We start from the raw sequence: 18,185 nt of genomic DNA, 5'->3' as shown, positions 1-18,185 counted from the left end.
GGTCTTTGTGTCTACATTCCTGACAATGATAATGTGAAGCCTCATGTCCACATATATAAACAAATGTTGTTTATAAACTGTCTCGGACATAACTCTGGACACAGGTCTTTGTGTCTACATCCCTGGCAATGATAATGTGAAGCCTCATGTCCACATATATAAACAAATGTTGTTTATAAACTGTCTAGGACATAACTCTGGACACAGGTCTTTGTGTCTACATTCCTGGCAATGATAATGTGAAGCCTCATGTCCACATATATAAACAAATGTTGTTTATAAACTGTCTCGGACATAACTCTGGACACAGGTCTTTGTGTCTACATTCCTGGCAATGATAATGTGAAGCCTCATGTCCACAAATATAAACAAATGTTGTTTATAAACTGTCTAGGACATAACTCTGGACACAGGTCTTTGTGTCTACATTCCTGGCAATGATAATGTGAAGCCTCATGTCCACATATATAAACAAATGTTGTTTATAAACTGTCTCGGACATAACTCTGGACACAGGTCTTTGTGTCTACATTCCTGGCAATGATAATGTGAAGCCTCATGTCCACATATATAAACAAATGTTGTTTATAAACTGTCTCGGACATAACTCTGGACACCGTTCTTTGTGTCTACATTCCTGACAATGATAATGTGAAGCCTCATGTCCACATATATAAACAAATGTTGTTTATAAACTGTCTCGGACATAACTCTGGACACAGGTCTTTGTGTCTACATTCCTGACAATGATAATGTGAAGCCTCATGTCCACATATATAAACAAATGTTGTTTATAAACTGTCTCGGACATAACTCTGGACACAGGTCTTTGTGTCTATATTCCCAGCAATGATAATGTGAAGCCTCATGTCCACATATATAAACAAATGTTGTTTATAAACTGTCTAGGACATAACTCTGGACACAGGTCTTTGTGTCTACATTCCTGACAATGATAATGTGAAGCCTTATGTCCACATATATAAACAAATGTTGTCTATAAACTGTCTCGGACATAACTCTGGACACAGGTCTTTGTGTCTACATTCCTGACAATGATAATGTGAAGCCTCATGTCCACATATATAAACAAATGTTGTTTATAAACTGTCTCGGACATAAATCTGGAGACAGGTCTTTGTGTCTACATTCCTGGCAATGATAATGTGAAGCCTCATGTCTACATATATAAACAAATGTTGTTTATAAACTGTCTAGGACATAACTCTGGACACAGGTCTTTGTGTCTACATTCCTGACAATGATAATGTGAAGCCTCATGTCTACATATATAAACAAATGTTGTTTATAAACTGTCTCGGACATAACTCTGGACACAGGTCTTTGTGTCTACATTCCTGACAATGATAATGTGAAGCCTCATGTCTACATATATAAACAAATGTTGTTTATAAACTGTCTAGGACATAACTCTGGACACAGGTCTTTGTGTCTACATTCCTGACAATGATAATGTGAAGCCTCATGTCCACATATATAAACAAATGTTGTTTATAAACTGTCTAGGACATAACTCTGGACAGAGGTCTTTGTGTCTACATTCCTGACAATGATAATGTGAAGCCTCATGTCCACATGTATAAACAAATGTTGTTTATAAACTGTCTAGGACATAACTCTGGACACAGGTCTTTGTGTCTACATTCCTGGCAATGATAATGTGAAGCCTCATGTCCACATATATAAACAAATGTTGTTTATAAACTGTCCAGGACATAACTCTGGACACAGGTCTTTGTGTCTACATTCCTGACAATGATAATGTGAAGCCTCATGTCCACATATATAAACAAATGTTGTTTATAAACTGTCTCGGACATAACTCTGGACACAGGTCTTTGTGTCTACATTCCTCACAATGATAATGTGAAGCCTCATGTCCACATATATAAACAAATGTTGTTTATAAACTGTCTAGGACATAACTCTGGACACAGGTCTTTGTGTCTACATTCCTGACAATGATAATGTGAAGCCTCATTTCTACATATATAAACAAATGTTGTTTATAAACTGTCTCGGACATAACTCTGGACACAGGTCTTTGTGTCTACATTCCTGACAATGATAATGTGAAGCCTCATGTCTACATATATAAACAAATGTTGTTTATAAACTGTCTAGGACATAACTGTGGACACAGGTCTTTGTGTCTACATTCCTGACAATGATAATGTGAAGCCTCATGTCCACATATATAAACAAATGTTGTTTATAAACTGTCTAGGACATAACTCTGGACAGAGGTCTTTGTGTCTACATTCCTGACAATGATAATGTGAAGACTCATGTCCACATATATAAACAAATGTTGTTTATAAACTGTCTAGGACATAACTCTGGACAGAGGTCTTTGTGTCTACATTCCTGACAATGATAATGTGAAGCCTCATGTCCACATATATAAACAAATGTTGTTTATAAACTGTCTCGGACATAACTCTGGACACAGGTCTTTGTGTCTACATTCCTGGCAATGATAATGTGAAGCCTCATGTCCACATATATAAACAAATGTTGTTTATAAACTGTCCAGGACATAACTCTGGACACAGGTCTTTGTGTCTACATTCCTGGCAATGATAATGTGAAGCCTCATGTCTACATATATAAACAAATGTTGTTTATAAACTGTCTAGGACATAACTCTGGACACAGGTCTTTGTGTCTACATTCCTGACAATGATAATGTGAAGCCTCATGTCCACATATATAAACAAATGTTGTTTATAAACTGTCTCGGACATAACTCTGGACACAGGTCTTTGTGTCTACATTCCTGACAATGATAATGTAAAGCCTCATGTCCACATATATAAACAAATGTAGCTAATAAACTGTCCAGGACATAACTCTGGACACAGGTCTTTGTGTCTACATTCCTGGCAATGATAATGTGAAGCCTCATGTCCACATATATAAACAAATGTTGTTTATAAACTGTCTAGGACATAACTCTGGACACAGGTCTTTGTGTCTACATTCCTGACAATGATAATGTGAAGCCTCATGTCCACATATATAAACAAATGTTGTTTATAAACTGTCTAGGACATAACTCTGGACACAGGTCTTTGTGTCTCCATTCCTGACAATGATAATGTGAAGCCTCATGTCCACATATATAAACAAATGTTGTTTATAAACTGTCCAGGACATAACTCTGGACACAGGTCTTTGTGTCTACATTCCTGACAATGATAATGTGAAGCCTCATGTCCACATATATAAACAAATGTTGTTTATAAACTGTCTCGGACATAACTCTGGACACAGGTCTTTGTGTCTACATTCCTGACAATGATAATGTGAAGCCTCATGTCCACATATATAAACAAATGTTGTTTATAAACTGTCTCGGACATAACTCTGGACACAGGTCTTTGTGTCTACATCCCTGGCAATGATAATGTGAAGCCTCATGTCCACATATATAAACAAATGTTGTTTATAAACTGTCTAGGACATAACTCTGGACACAGGTCTTTGTGTCTACATTCCTGGCAATGATAATGTGAAGCCTCATGTCCACATATATAAACAAATGTTGTTTATAAACTGTCTCGGACATAACTCTGGACACAGGTCTTTGTGTCTACATTCCTGGCAATGATAATGTGAAGCCTCATGTCCACAAATATAAACAAATGTTGTTTATAAACTGTCTAGGACATAACTCTGGACACAGGTCTTTGTGTCTACATTCCTGGCAATGATAATGTGAAGCCTCATGTCCACATATATAAACAAATGTTGTTTATAAACTGTCTCGGACATAACTCTGGACACAGGTCTTTGTGTCTACATTCCTGGCAATGATAATGTGAAGCCTCATGTCCACATATATAAACAAATGTTGTTTATAAACTGTCTCGGACATAACTCTGGACACAGGTCTTTGTGTCTACATTCCTGACAATGATAATGTGAAGCCTCATGTCCACATATATAAACAAATGTTGTTTATAAACTGTCTCGGACATAACTCTGGACACAGGTCTTTGTGTCTACATTCCTGACAATGATAATGTGAAGCCTCATGTCCACATATATAAACAAATGTTGTTTATAAACTGTCTCGGACATATCTCTGGACACAGGTCTTTGTGTCTATATTCCCAGCAATGATAATGTGAAGCCTCATGTCCACATATATAAACAAATGTTGTTTATAAACTGTCTAGGACATAACTCTGGACACAGGTCTTTGTGTCTACATTCCTGACAATGATAATGTGAAGCCTTATGTCCACATATATAAACAAATGTTGTCTATAAACTGTCTCGGACATAACTCTGGACACAGGTCTTTGTGTCTACATTCCTGACAATGATAATGTGAAGCCTCATGTCCACAAATATAAACAAATGTTGTTTATAAACTGTCTCGGACATAAATCTGGAGACAGGTCTTTGTGTCTACATTCCTGGCAATGATAATGTGAAGCCTCATGTCTACATTAATAAACAAATGTTGTTTATAAACTGTCTAGGACATAACTCTGGACACAGGTCTTTGTGTCTACATTCCTGACAATGATAATGTGAAGCCTCATGTCTACATATATAAACAAATGTTGTTTATAAACTGTCTCGGACATAACTCTGGACACAGGTCTTTGTGTCTACATTCCTGACAATGATAATGTGAAGCCTCATGTCTACATATATAAACAAATGTTGTTTATAAACTGTCTAGGACATAACTCTGGACACAGGTCTTTGTGTCTACATTCCTGACAATGATAATGTGAAGCCTCATGTCCACATATATAAACAAATGTTGTTTATAAACTGTCTAGGACATAACTCTGGACAGAGGTCTTTGTGTCTACATTCCTGACAATGATAATGTGAAGCCTCATGTCCACATGTATAAACAAATGTTGTTTATAAACTGTCTAGGACATAACTCTGGACACAGGTCTTTGTGTCTACATTCCTGGCAATGATAATGTGAAGCCTCATGTCCACATATATAAACAAATGTTGTTTATAAACTGTCCAGGACATAACTCTGGACACAGGTCTTTGTGTCTACATTCCTGACAATGATAATGTGAAGCCTCATGTCCACATATATAAACAAATGTTGTTTATAAACTGTCTCGGACATAACTCTGGACACAGGTCTTTGTGTCTACATTCCTCACAATGATAATGTGAAGCCTCATGTCCACATATATAAACAAATGTTGTTTATAAACTGTCTAGGACATAACTCTGGACACAGGTCTTTGTGTCTACATTCCTGACAATGATAATGTGAAGCCTCATGTCCACATATATAAACAAATGTTGTTTATAAACTGTCTAGGACATAACTCTGGACACAGGTCTTTGTGTCTACATTCCTGGCAATGATAATGTGAAGCCTCATGTCCACATATATAAACAAATGTTGTTTATAAACTGTCTCGGACATAACTCTGGACACAGGTCTTTGTGTCTACATTCCTGGCAATGATAATGTGAAGCCTCATGTCCACAAATATAAACAAATGTTGTTTATAAACTGTCTAGGACATAACTCTGGACACAGGTCTTTGTGTCTACATTCCTGGCAATGATAATGTGAAGCCTCATGTCCACATATATAAACAAATGTTGTTTATAAACTGTCTCGGACATAACTCTGGACACAGGTCTTTGTGTCTACATTCCTGGCAATGATAATGTGAAGCCTCATGTCCACATATATAAACAAATGTTGTTTATAAACTGTCTCGGACATAACTCTGGACACAGGTCTTTGTGTCTACATTCCTGACAATGATAATGTGAAGCCTCATGTCCACATATATAAACAAATGTTGTTTATAAACTGTCTAGGACATAACTCTGGACACAGGTCTTTGTGTCTACATTCCTGACAATGATAATGTGAAGCCTCATGTCCACATATATAAACAAATGTTGTTTATAAACTGTCTAGGACATAACTCTGGACAGAGGTCTTTGTGTCTACATTCCTGACAATGATAATGTGAAGCCTCATGTCCACATGTATAAACAAATGTTGTTTATAAACTGTCTAGGACATAACTCTGGACACAGGTCTTTGTGTCTACATTCCTGGCAATGATAATGTGAAGCCTCATGTCCACATATATAAACAAATGTTGTTTATAAACTGTCCAGGACATAACTCTGGACACAGGTCTTTGTGTCTACATTCCTGACAATGATAATGTGAAGCCTCATGTCCACATATATAAACAAATGTTGTTTATAAACTGTCTCGGACATAACTCTGGACACAGGTCTTTGTGTCTACATTCCTCACAATGATAATGTGAAGCCTCATGTCCACATATATAAACAAATGTTGTTTATAAACTGTCTAGGACATAACTCTGGACACAGGTCTTTGTGTCTACATTCCTGACAATGATAATGTGAAGCCTCATGTCCACATATATAAACAAATGTTGTTTATAAACTGTCTAGGACATAACTCTGGACACAGGTCTTTGTGTCTACATTCCTGGCAATGAAAATGTGAAGCCTCATGTCCACATATATAAACAAATGTTGTTTATAAACTGTCTCGGACATAACTCTGGACACAGGTCTTTGTGTCTACATTCCTGGCAATGATAATGTGAAGCCTCATGTCCACATATATAAACAAATGTTGTTTATAAACTGTCTCGGACATAACTCTGGACACAGGTCTTTGTGTCTACATTCCTGGCAATGATAATGTGAAGCCTCATGTCCACAAATATAAACAAATGTTGTTTATAAACTGTCTAGGACATAACTCTGGACACAGGTCTTTGTGTCTACATTCCTGGCAATGATAATGTGAAGCCTCATGTCCACATATATAAACAAATGTTGTTTATAAACTGTCTCGGACATAACTCTGGACACAGGTCTTTGTGTCTACATTCCTGGCAATGATAATGTGAAGCCTCATGTCCACATATATAAACAAATGTTGTTTATAAACTGTCTCGGACATAACTCTGGACACAGGTCTTTGTGTCTACATTCCTGACAATGATAATGTGAAGCCTCATGTCCACATATATAAACAAATGTTGTTTATAAACTGTCTAGGACATAACTCTGGACACAGGTCTTTGTGTCTACATTCCTGACAATGATAATGTGAAGCCTTATGTCCACATATATAAACAAATGTTGTCTATAAACTGTCTAGGACATAACTCTGGACACAGGTCTTTGTGTCTACATTCCTGACAATGATAATGTGAAGCCTTATGTCCACATATATAAACAAATGTTGTCTATAAACTGTCTCGGACATAACTCTGGACACAGGTCTTTGTGTCTACATTCCTGACAATGATAATGTGAAGCCTCATGTCCACATATATAAACAAATGTTGTTTATAAACTGTCTCGGACATAAATCTGGAGACAGGTCTTTGTGCCTACATTCCTGGCAATGATAATGTGAAGCCTCATGTCTACATATATAAACAAATGTTGTTTATAAACTGTCTAGGACATAACTCTGGACACAGGTCTTTGTGTCTACATTCCTGACAATGATAATGTGAAGCCTCATGTCTACATATATAAACAAATGTTGTTTATAAACTGTCTCGGACATAACTCTGGACACAGGTCTTTGTGTCTACATTCCTGACAATGATAATGTGAAGCCTCATGTCTACATATATAAACAAATGTTGTTTATAAACTGTCTAGGACATAACTCTGGACACAGGTCTTTGTGTCTACATTCCTGACAATGATAATGTGAAGCCTCATGTCCACATATATAAACAAATGTTGTTTATAAACTGTCTAGGACATAACTCTGGACAGAGGTCTTTGTGTCTACATTCCTGACAATGATAATGTGAAGCCTCATGTCCACATGTATAAACAAATGTTGTTTATAAACAGTCCAGGACATAACTCTGGACACAGGTCTTTGTGTCTACATTCCTGGCAATGATAATGTGAAGCCTCATGTCCACATATATAAACAAATGTTGTTTATAAACTGTCCAGGACATAACTCTGGACACAGGTCTTTGTGTCTACATTCCTGACAATGATAATGTGAAGCCTCATGTCCACATATATAAACAAATGTTGTTTATAAACTGTCTCGGACATAACTCTGGACACAGGTCTTTGTGTCTACATTCCTCACAATGATAATGTGAAGCCTCATGTCCACATATATAAACAAATGTTGTTTATAAACTGTCTAGGACATAACTCTGGACACAGGTCTTTGTGTCTACATTCCTGACAGTGATAATGTGAAGCCTCATGTCCACATATATAAACAAATGTTGTTTATAAACTGTCTCGGACATAACTCTGGACACAGGTCTTTGTGTCCACATTCCTGACAATGATAATGTGAAGCCTCATGTCCACATATATAAACAAATGTTGTTTATAAACTGTCTCGGACATAACTCTGGACACAGGTCTTTGTGTCTACATTCCTGGCAATGATAATGTGAAGCCTCATGTCCACATATATAAACAAATGTTGTTTATAAACTGTCTCGGACATAACTCTGGACACAGGTCTTTGTGTCTACATTCCTGACAATGATAATGTGAAGCCTCATGTCCACATATATAAACAAATGTTGTTTATAAACTGTCCAGGACATAACTCTGGACACAGGTCTTTGTGTCTACATTCCTGGCAATGATAATGTGAAGCCACATGTCCACATATATAAACAAATGTTGTTTATAAACTGTCATCCTTTTGATTGGTTACTCTATGGTTCAAACATGAGAATTACACGAAATAATGAGATAGCACTCAAAGTTCAAATTAAACACCAATGACTCTACTAGATTCAGTAGGAATACTACTAGTTGTCCACCAAAGCTACTAAGTATCATCACCTCATTCCATGACAATATGAAAGGCACAATTCAACATGGTGGCTCCTCATCAGAGCCCTTTCCTATCCTGAGTGGTGTGAAGCAGGGCTGTGTTCTCGCACCCACACTTTTTGGGATTTTCTTCTCCCTGCTGCTTTCACATGCGTTCAAATCCTCTGAAGAAGGAATTTTCCTCCACACAAGATCAGGGGGCAGGTTGTTCAACCTTGCCCGTCTAAGAGCGAAGTCCAAAGTATGGAAAGTCCTCATCAGAGAACTCCTCTTTGCTGACGATGCTGCTTTAACATCTCACACTGAAGAATGCCTGCAGAGTCTCATCGACAGGTTTGCGTCTGCCTGCAATGAATTTGGCCTAACCATCAGCCTCAAGAAAACGAACATCATGGGGCAGGATGTCAGAAATGCTCCATCCATCAATATTGGCGACCACGCTCTGGAAGTGGTTCAAGAGTTCACCTACCTAGGCTCAACTATCACCAGTAACCTGTCTCTAGATGCAGAAATCAACAAGCGCATGGGTAAGGCTTCCACTGCTATGTTCAGACTGGCCAAGAGAGTGTGGGAAAATGGCGCACTGACACGGAACACAAAAGTCCGAGTGTATCAGGCCTGTGTCCTCAGTACCTTGCTCTACGGCAGCGAGGCCTGGACAACGTATGCCAGCCAAGAGCGACATCTCAATTCATTCCATCTTCGCTGCCTTCGGAGAATACTTGGCATCAGGTGGCAGGACTATATCTCCAACACAGAAGTCCTTGAAGCGGCCAACATCCCCAGCTTATACACACTACTGAGTCAGCGGCGCTTGAGATGGCTTGGCCATGTGAGCCGCATGGAAGATGGCAGGATCCCCAAAGACACATTGTACAGCGAGCTCGCCACTGGTATCAGACCCACCGGCCGTCCATGTCTCCGTTATAAAGACGTCTGCAAACGCGACATGAAATCGTGTGACATTGATCACAAGTCGTGGGAGTCAGTTGCCAGCATTCGCCAGAGCTGGCGGGCAGCCATAAAGACAGGGCTAAATTGTGGCGAGTCGAAGAGACTTAGTAGTTGGCAGGAAAAAAGACAGAGGCGCAAGGGGAGAGCCAACTGTGCAACAGCCCCAACAAACAAATTTCTCTGCAGCACCTGTGGAAGAGCCTGTCACTCCAGAATTGGCCTTTATAGCCACTCCAGGCGCTGCTTCACAAACCACTGACCACCTCCAGGCGCGTATCCATTGTCTCTCGAGATAAGGAGGCCCAAAAGAAAGACTACTAGTTAACAATTATACAAAATACCCATTCACAATGTACCGGTGAACAATACACCCATTAGTCACAAACATGTTACAAAGAGTCATGCATACATGATAACCCAGTGAGCATTTACCTCCCTGATAATCGTTCTGTCGCCGAACAAGCTCCTCGACCTTATCACTGAATCACTATTTTCAATGATTTTTACACCTTTCATATCAGGGTAGGCTGGATGTCTCATTGACAAGATCACACTGTCCTATCAAAATCCACCATAAGCTGCAATTGTCCAATGAGATGCCTAATTCTTTGTTAAGACTATGATATGAGAGACTGCCTTGATGGTGATCATGTGTTTACATTTCCTTCAGTAATTTCATCACCCCTTGTGGATGATACAGATGCCTCAGGATTGTTATCAGCACAAACAATAGCAGATTTCATTCCTGGTCACATACATATTTTGAACCACAGGACAATTAAACAATCCAAATCCCTTACATTCCTGACGTCTTACAAACTGTTACTTAGAGAATTTCTAGTTTATTTGCATTTCAAAACAAGACAGACTCTGACATCATTAATTATCTTTAATAAAACTCTAGAATTAAAATATCTATTCTCATGGTGACCATTGTCGATTGTTGTAAAAACACATCTGGTTCACTAATGTCCTTCAGGGAAGGAAATCTGCCATCCTAACCTGGTCTGGCCTACATGTGATTCCAGACTCACAGCAATGTGGTTGATTCTGAAATTGCCTAGCAAACTGATCAGTTGTACGAAACGGCTACAAAATCTAAGAAAAGCAATGAAACCAGATGGACCACCGACATAGATCTCGGCAGCAGAAACAAAGAACAAACAAAGAACAAAGATAATTACAGCACAGGAACAGGCCCTTCGTCCCTCCAAGCCTGCGCCGATCCAGATCATCTATCTAAACATGTCGCCTATTTTCTAAGGTTCTGTATCTCTTTTCTTCCTGCCCATTCATGTATCTGTCTAGATACATCTTAAAAGACGCCATCGTGCCCGAGTCTACCACCTCCGCAGGCAACGCGTTCCAGGCACCCACCACCCTCTGCGTAAAGAACTTTCCACGCATATCCCCCCTAAACTTTTCCCCTTTCACTTTGAACTCGTGTCCTCTAGTAATTGAATCCCCCACTCTGGGAAAAAAGCCTCTTGCTATCCACCCTGTCTATACCTCTCATGATTTTGTACACCTCAATCAGGTCCCCCCTCAACCTCCATCTTTTGAATGAAAATAATCCTAATCTACTCAACCTCTCTTCATAGCTAGCGAGCTCCATACCAGGCAACATCCTGGTGAACCTCCTCTGCACCCTCTCCAAAGCATCTACATCCTTTTGGTAATGTGGCGACCAGAACTGCACGCAGTATTCCAAATGTGGCCAAACCAAAGTCTTATACAACTGTAACATGACCTGCCAACCCTTGTACTCAATACCCCATCCGATGAAGGAAAGCATGCCATATGCCTTCTTGACCACTCTATTTACCTGCGTTGCCACCTTCAGGGAACAATGGACCTGAACACCCAAATCTCTCTGTACATCAATTTTCCCCAGGACGTCTCCATTTACTGTATAGTTCACTCTTGAATTGGATCTTCCAAAATGCATCACCTCGCATTTGCCCTGATTGAACTCCATCTGCCGTTTATCTGCTCAAATCTCCAATCTATCTATATTCTGCTGCATTCTCTGACAGTCCCCTTCACTATCTGCGACTCCACCAATCTTAGTGTCGTCTGCAAACTTGCTAATCAGTCCACCTATACTTTCCTCCAAATCATTAATGTATATCACAAACAACAGTGGTCCCAGCACGGATCCCTGTGGAACACCACTGGTCACACGTCTCCATTTTGAGAAACTCCCTTCCACTGCTACTCTCTGTCTCCTGTTGTCCAGCCAGTTCTTTATCCATCTGGCTAGTGCACCCTGGACCCCATGCGACTTCACGTTGTCCATCAGCTTACCATGGGGAACCTTATCAAAAGCCTTACTGAAGTCCATGTATATGACATCTACAGCCCTTCCCTCATCAATCAACTTTGTCACTTCCTCAAAGAATTCTATTAAGTTCTATATGTACATGTCAATGCCATTAAGTGGTCATGGTGGTTGAATAGACACAGCAGGCTGGCACTGGGTCAAGATATGACCATTTGTAAAGGAATTCATAGAGTCAAGGCAGCTGGAATCTGGAGGCCCCTCCCCCCCCCCCACCCCCCACTGAACGATAATGACAATGACTTAAACCAGGCTCAAGGTACTATCATGGAAGGGTAGTTAGTTAATGACTGACCAATCAAATGAACAGAAATGGCCTTTTACCTAATATGGAACAGAACCAAGCTGGGAAATGTGTATAAATTAAGAGCTTGTAAGACCCCAAAAGGGCACATCATCATCAAGAAGAAGACAGAAGATAGACTCCAATGAAGAGACAAGGTTCCACAGATAACCGGAGGTTGAGGACCGGGTGTTCCATTGAGAACACAACTGCTGACCACTTCCCTTTGCTCAGTATCACCATGTTCTGCTTATTGTGCAGAACTTCATTCAGTCTGTGAAGCTTGTGAAAGCAGCCCCGTACACATGTAGTTTTATAGCTAGTCTGAGCTGCAAGTCCCTTTTAGATCTGATCTCCCAACATAGACTGTCATTGTAATTGACCTAAGTCTGACAATTGCATTAAATCAAACCCCAGATCTTACAAGTGGTGCTGAAACCCGGGACTTTGACTACTGTGCAAACCGAGGGTGTTGTAGCAAAGTTTTGCAAACATATCAATATTCGTTTGACCAGTGAAAATTCTTGCAGGGATAAACTCTTTTGAGGGGCAGACGATTATACTGACCCAGTGATGTCTCTTTAAATACACATTATGTCACAAAACGACAATGGGAAGAAGGGTCTCTGGGAAACATATGAGGAAGAGTTAAGCACTAAGTGTAATATGGACAATATCCAGTCCCTGTTAGGACACTGTCGATGGAAGCATGCACACGTTCCTTTTAAAATATAGTGAAGTTTATCCAGGCACATGTCTTGGCTAAACATCAGAAGGGTGAAAAGGCTTTAAATCTGACTCCATGTGCAGCATCACTCCGTGCACAGTGCGATGAGGAAGTGATCGAGTCACAGGTGAGAGAAATGGTAGCTCAAAGTGAACAGACCCAGCAGCAGCAGCAGACACAGCTACATGAGTTACACAATAAGCTAGTGTACTTTACTGTCACTATACAACAACAGCCACTTAATGCAGGACAGGCTTGTGCAGTTCAGCAGCAGTTAGAGTTAGCAGAGAAACATACTGTCACTGTCACACAGGATAATGTCCAGTTGACCCAGCAGTTAGAGGATTCGAGAGGTGTCCTTAGGGAGTTACAGGAGTGACCCCACCGGAAGACAGAGCATGCACAGTACAGGTCTAACATTCAGTGATTGCAAACCCAGAGGGAAAGCAGCTCCCAGGCGGGTGTAGCAGCCGTCACAAAAAGCAGAGTATCACACAGGTGGCACTAAAACGGAGCAGGAGGCCTCGGAGGGGGACAATGTTGGAGAGGGAGAACGTTCACCAATCTGTCCCGTTAAGGTAACCTCCTTGACAGGCTGTCCCGTTAATGTGGTGACAACACCGAATGGAACAGTCTGTTACTCCCAATCCCACCAAGTCACGTGTGACGTTAACAAAGAACAAAAAACAAAGAAAATTACAGCACAGGAACAGGCCCTTCGGCCCTCCAAGCCTACGCCGATCCAAATCCTCTATCTAAACCTGTTGCCTATTTTCTAATGGTCTGTATCTCTTTACTTCCTGCCCATTCATGTATCTGTCTAGATACATCTTAAAAGACGCTATCGTGCCCGCGTCTACCACCTCCACCAGCAATGCGTTCCAGGCACCCACCACCCTCTGCGTAAAGAACTTTCCACGCATATCCCCCCTAAAGTTTTCACCTTTCACTTTGAACTCGTGTCCCCTTGCAATTGAATCCCCCACTCTGGGAAAAAACTTCTTGCTATCCACCCTGTCTGTCCCTGAGATATAAAAGGAAAGGAAATCTTTCGGAGCCACAGTAAGGCTTAAACAATGTCTGAGGAGAACAGGAGGAAAAGCTTGTGTTTGAGTAAGTGGGTCTGTTTTTGTATTTGCAGTTTCCTGTTTGATTTCTTTGTCTGTCTCAGCCAGTGTCTATTACGGTCAGTTACGTCTGGTCCTGCATGCTGTCTGAAAGTAGTTGGTTGTTTAACATGTGTGTATAGTTATATTTTAAATTGGTGTGAGTGGGGAGGACAAACGTTTTGATAACGTGGATGTTGGAGTGTTAAAAACAATTGCTTTCTGCTGGGAAGGAGACAGAGATAAAGAAAGAAAGGGAGACAGAGAGAGAGAGAGAGTGAAAGAGAGAATGAGTGAGAGAGAGAGACAGAGAGAGAGAGGGGGAGAGAGTGAGAGAGGGAGTGAGTGAGAGAGAGAGAGAGGTGTTCCTCCAGGGGGGATAATGAGTAATGACACTCAGGGACAGAGGAAATGTGAGCTCTGGTACTTTGTTTGTTCCTGTAGGTAAAAACCTTGAAAACCCTCTTTCCACCTCCTGCTGCTATGGGTGTGGATGACACGGACTGAAGTTCCTGTCTTTAACCGGGATCTATTCAGAATCTGGCACACTTGAGGCCTTCCACCATCGGTGGGTACCGCAGGGGCTGGGATGCATCTTTAATGCCGAGAATGGCATTTTAATTTGAGTTTTTGGTTTATTTATCTGTTTTTAATAAACTTAATTCAAAATTTAAATAAAGGGGTCCTGGCGAATAAAGTCGCCCTCGACAAAAAAACAAAATGGGCCTGAGGGTCAGATCGAGAGTAAATCTCCCTCTACACTGTTGAGGGTGTGGAGGGATAAACACAGATGTCTCGTGAGACTGAGGTCTCTGAACCTCCTCACCCTTCCATGAATAAGAGGAGGAGGCATCCCTCCACTGCAGATTGCCGAGAGGAACAGGGTCAGTCTCCTGGCGGGTCCTCGGACTCCCCGCACTACCAGCACCATTGGGGCTCGAGCCCTAAGTCACAGCTTTCTATCCCATAAAATGGAGTGGGCACAGAAGCCTCTGTACCATTCGCAACACCCGAGGTGGGGCGGGGGAGTGGTGAAGGGCCCCTCCCCTGATGGGGGAGCCTGTGGATCCACCAGGAGAAAACATTCCATCTCCCACTTGGTCCGGTGTCCTGGGTGGGGCTGAGATCTGTGAGGGTCAACGCTCTTGGCGCCTGTTGCTGTCATCCAGGATGGATCTGACTCGGAGGTTGATTTGAATAATGTTAACAGTGCTCTGTCTGCTGGTACTGTGGCGCTGGCAGGGTGGGAGATGGCCTCTTCTCTCTACCTCGGGTCTCGCTCCGGCTGGATTCCCAGAGTCAAGAAACAACTGCCTCCCCCGAGGCTGATCACAAGCCCGGGCACTGAGGGGGAGAGGCTGTCCTCAACCACAGGCACTCATATTCCCAGTTTCCCAAGAGGAATATAGGAATGACTCCTCCACCACCGATCCTGGGGATGTGATCATGAGGGAGGTGAGACTCGCTGGCGTGGCCGGGATGTCCATACCACATTGTGTGGTGGGTGTGTCGGCCACTGGCGGTGACGGCCCGGAGGAGGATGGAGTCTCGGTGAGGGGCACGGAGGACGACCTTGAATCCATTGCCAGTGAGGCGGTGCACTCCCTCCTGCCTCCTACCGAGTCTCCTCTCATCCCCATTGTAGAACTCCGGGACTTCCTTGCTGCTTGCAGGGAAGTTCAGCCGCCCCTTGACCAGTGTGTGTAGCTGGCGCTGATCATCTGGTCTGTCCGTCTTGCCCTCAAGGAGGGTTGCAAATGTGCAGACATGAAAAAGGTCGTGCGATGCCTGTTCAATGCGTTCCTCTCCAGGTTGCTGGGGGAGTGCAAGGCGATGAGCAGTACCACTCTCTCCTCACAGTAAGGTATTGGTGACAGGATGGTGGTATTTTTGACATGAAGATATCCATAGCCAGCCTCAACATCAACAGCAGCAGGGTGTCTCTCAGCCGTTTTCACAATCTCACAGTCCTCAGGGAAGGGAGATTTGTGATGGGTTTTATGCAGGAAACCCACACCGTTCCGGGAGATGAAGCCACCTGGCTCCTGGAGTAGCAGGGTGACTTGATGGATCAACTACCTCAAATTAGTGGACGCCTGGTGGAATCTCCATCCCAACTCCAGTGCTTTCGTCTGGAGGACTCAGAAGAAGGGTACCGGAATTGACCGCCTCTACATGTTACAGGCATACGCCTCCTGCATCTCGGTGGCCTCCAAGTGGCTGGTTCCGTGCTCGGACCACCACCTGATGTGGGAGGAATTCACTCCACTCCGCACACGGGACGGGTCCCTGTAATGGCACTTTTAACAAATGGCTGCTGGAGGACGAGTGATTCCGTGACTCATTCCGTCGATTCTGGGCTGACTGGAGAAGGAAGCAGGGAGGCTTCCTCTACTTGAGGCTATGGTGGGATGTGGTCAAGACTCACATCCGCGTCTTCTGTCAGGAGAACACAAAGGTGTCGACCAAGAGGCGGGAAGCCGAGATCGAGCTTCTAGAGAGGGAGGTGCTTGACTTGGAGTCCCATCTCGGTCAGGCCATCACAGACCCCATCCTGTGGCAGGTGTACAAAGAGAAGAGGGCGCGCTGAGGGACCTGCAGCTCACGAGGCGTGTACGTGAGGTCGCGGATCCAGATCCTGGAAGATTTGAACCGCGCCTCACCCTTCTTCTACTCAATGGAAAATTGGCAGAGGGTGCATAAGCAGCTCTTCGAGCAGCTGGCAGACGATGGATCCGGAGGGAATGGGAATATTGGTTCGAGCCTATAACAGTGCATTGCTCTCTCCGGACCCGTCCAGCGAGGACACGTGTAGAGTTTTGTAGGAGGACCTGCCAAAGATCAGACTGGAGGGCGCCAAAGGATTGGAGACTCCGCTCACATTAGCACAATTGGACGGTGCCCTCCACCAGCACTGAATGGGCAAATCGCCGGGGCTGGACGGGGCCACCGTGGAGTTCCTCGGGGCATTGGGATACGTCCTGAGGACAATAACGTGCAGTTCCTGGGGGAAAGCCTGGCGACTCGGGGGTGCCCCTCTCGTGGCACAGGGCGGTTGTCATCCTGTTGCTGAAAAGGGATGATCTCTGCTTGCTTAAGAACGGGCGTCCGGTCTCCCTCCTCAACATGGATTATAAGATCTACCTACGTCCAGGAATTCCCAGAGAAACACATCTCCAGAGGCACTAATTACAGTCCCCATATCTCATGCAGAGTTAGGTCACGAAATCCTCTGTCAACCCTGAATGTCTGTCGCAGCTCACAACATAACCTCCAGAAAGCCATTAACAGCACCTCCACTGACTTTACAATAGCAGAAGTAAGTCAAAACACCCACACCTGTAAGTTGGATGTCTGGTCCTTTTACATAACACTTGTGCTGCTGAATGTATGTTCAGCTGAGCGTGACTAACACAGGCGGTCAGTAGACGTGCACAGACGAAGCTACAAAGACGTCTGGCAAAGATGTCGGAATGGTTGATTGATGTCAATTCAAACCCCTCCTCACACTAACAGCACATGGTCAATTAGCCTGGGCGAGAGACTGGCACAACATGGGACATGTAATGACCACACTAGAGCCCTGTCCAGAATGAGGCACAGTGTTAAGCACACCAAAGCCCTGCCCGTCATGGGTCACGGTGCTGACCATATTAGAGCCCTGCCCAAAATGGAGGAATGTCATGGCCACACGAGAGCCCTGTCCAACATGGGTAACTATGCTGACCACACTACAGACGTGCACAACATCGGGCACAGTGCTGACCACACTGGAACCCTGCCCAGCATGGGGCACCATGCTGACCACACTGGAACACTACCCAGCATAGGGCACCATGCTGACCACACTAGAACCCTGCCCAGCATGGAGCACCGTGCTGACCACACACGAACCCTACC

The sequence above is a fragment of the Heterodontus francisci genome, unplaced genomic scaffold (assembly GCF_036365525.1).
Source record: "Heterodontus francisci isolate sHetFra1 unplaced genomic scaffold, sHetFra1.hap1 HAP1_SCAFFOLD_148, whole genome shotgun sequence".
Taxonomy (NCBI): domain Eukaryota; kingdom Metazoa; phylum Chordata; class Chondrichthyes; order Heterodontiformes; family Heterodontidae; genus Heterodontus; species Heterodontus francisci.
Note: the sequence above shows the minus strand (reverse complement) of the source record.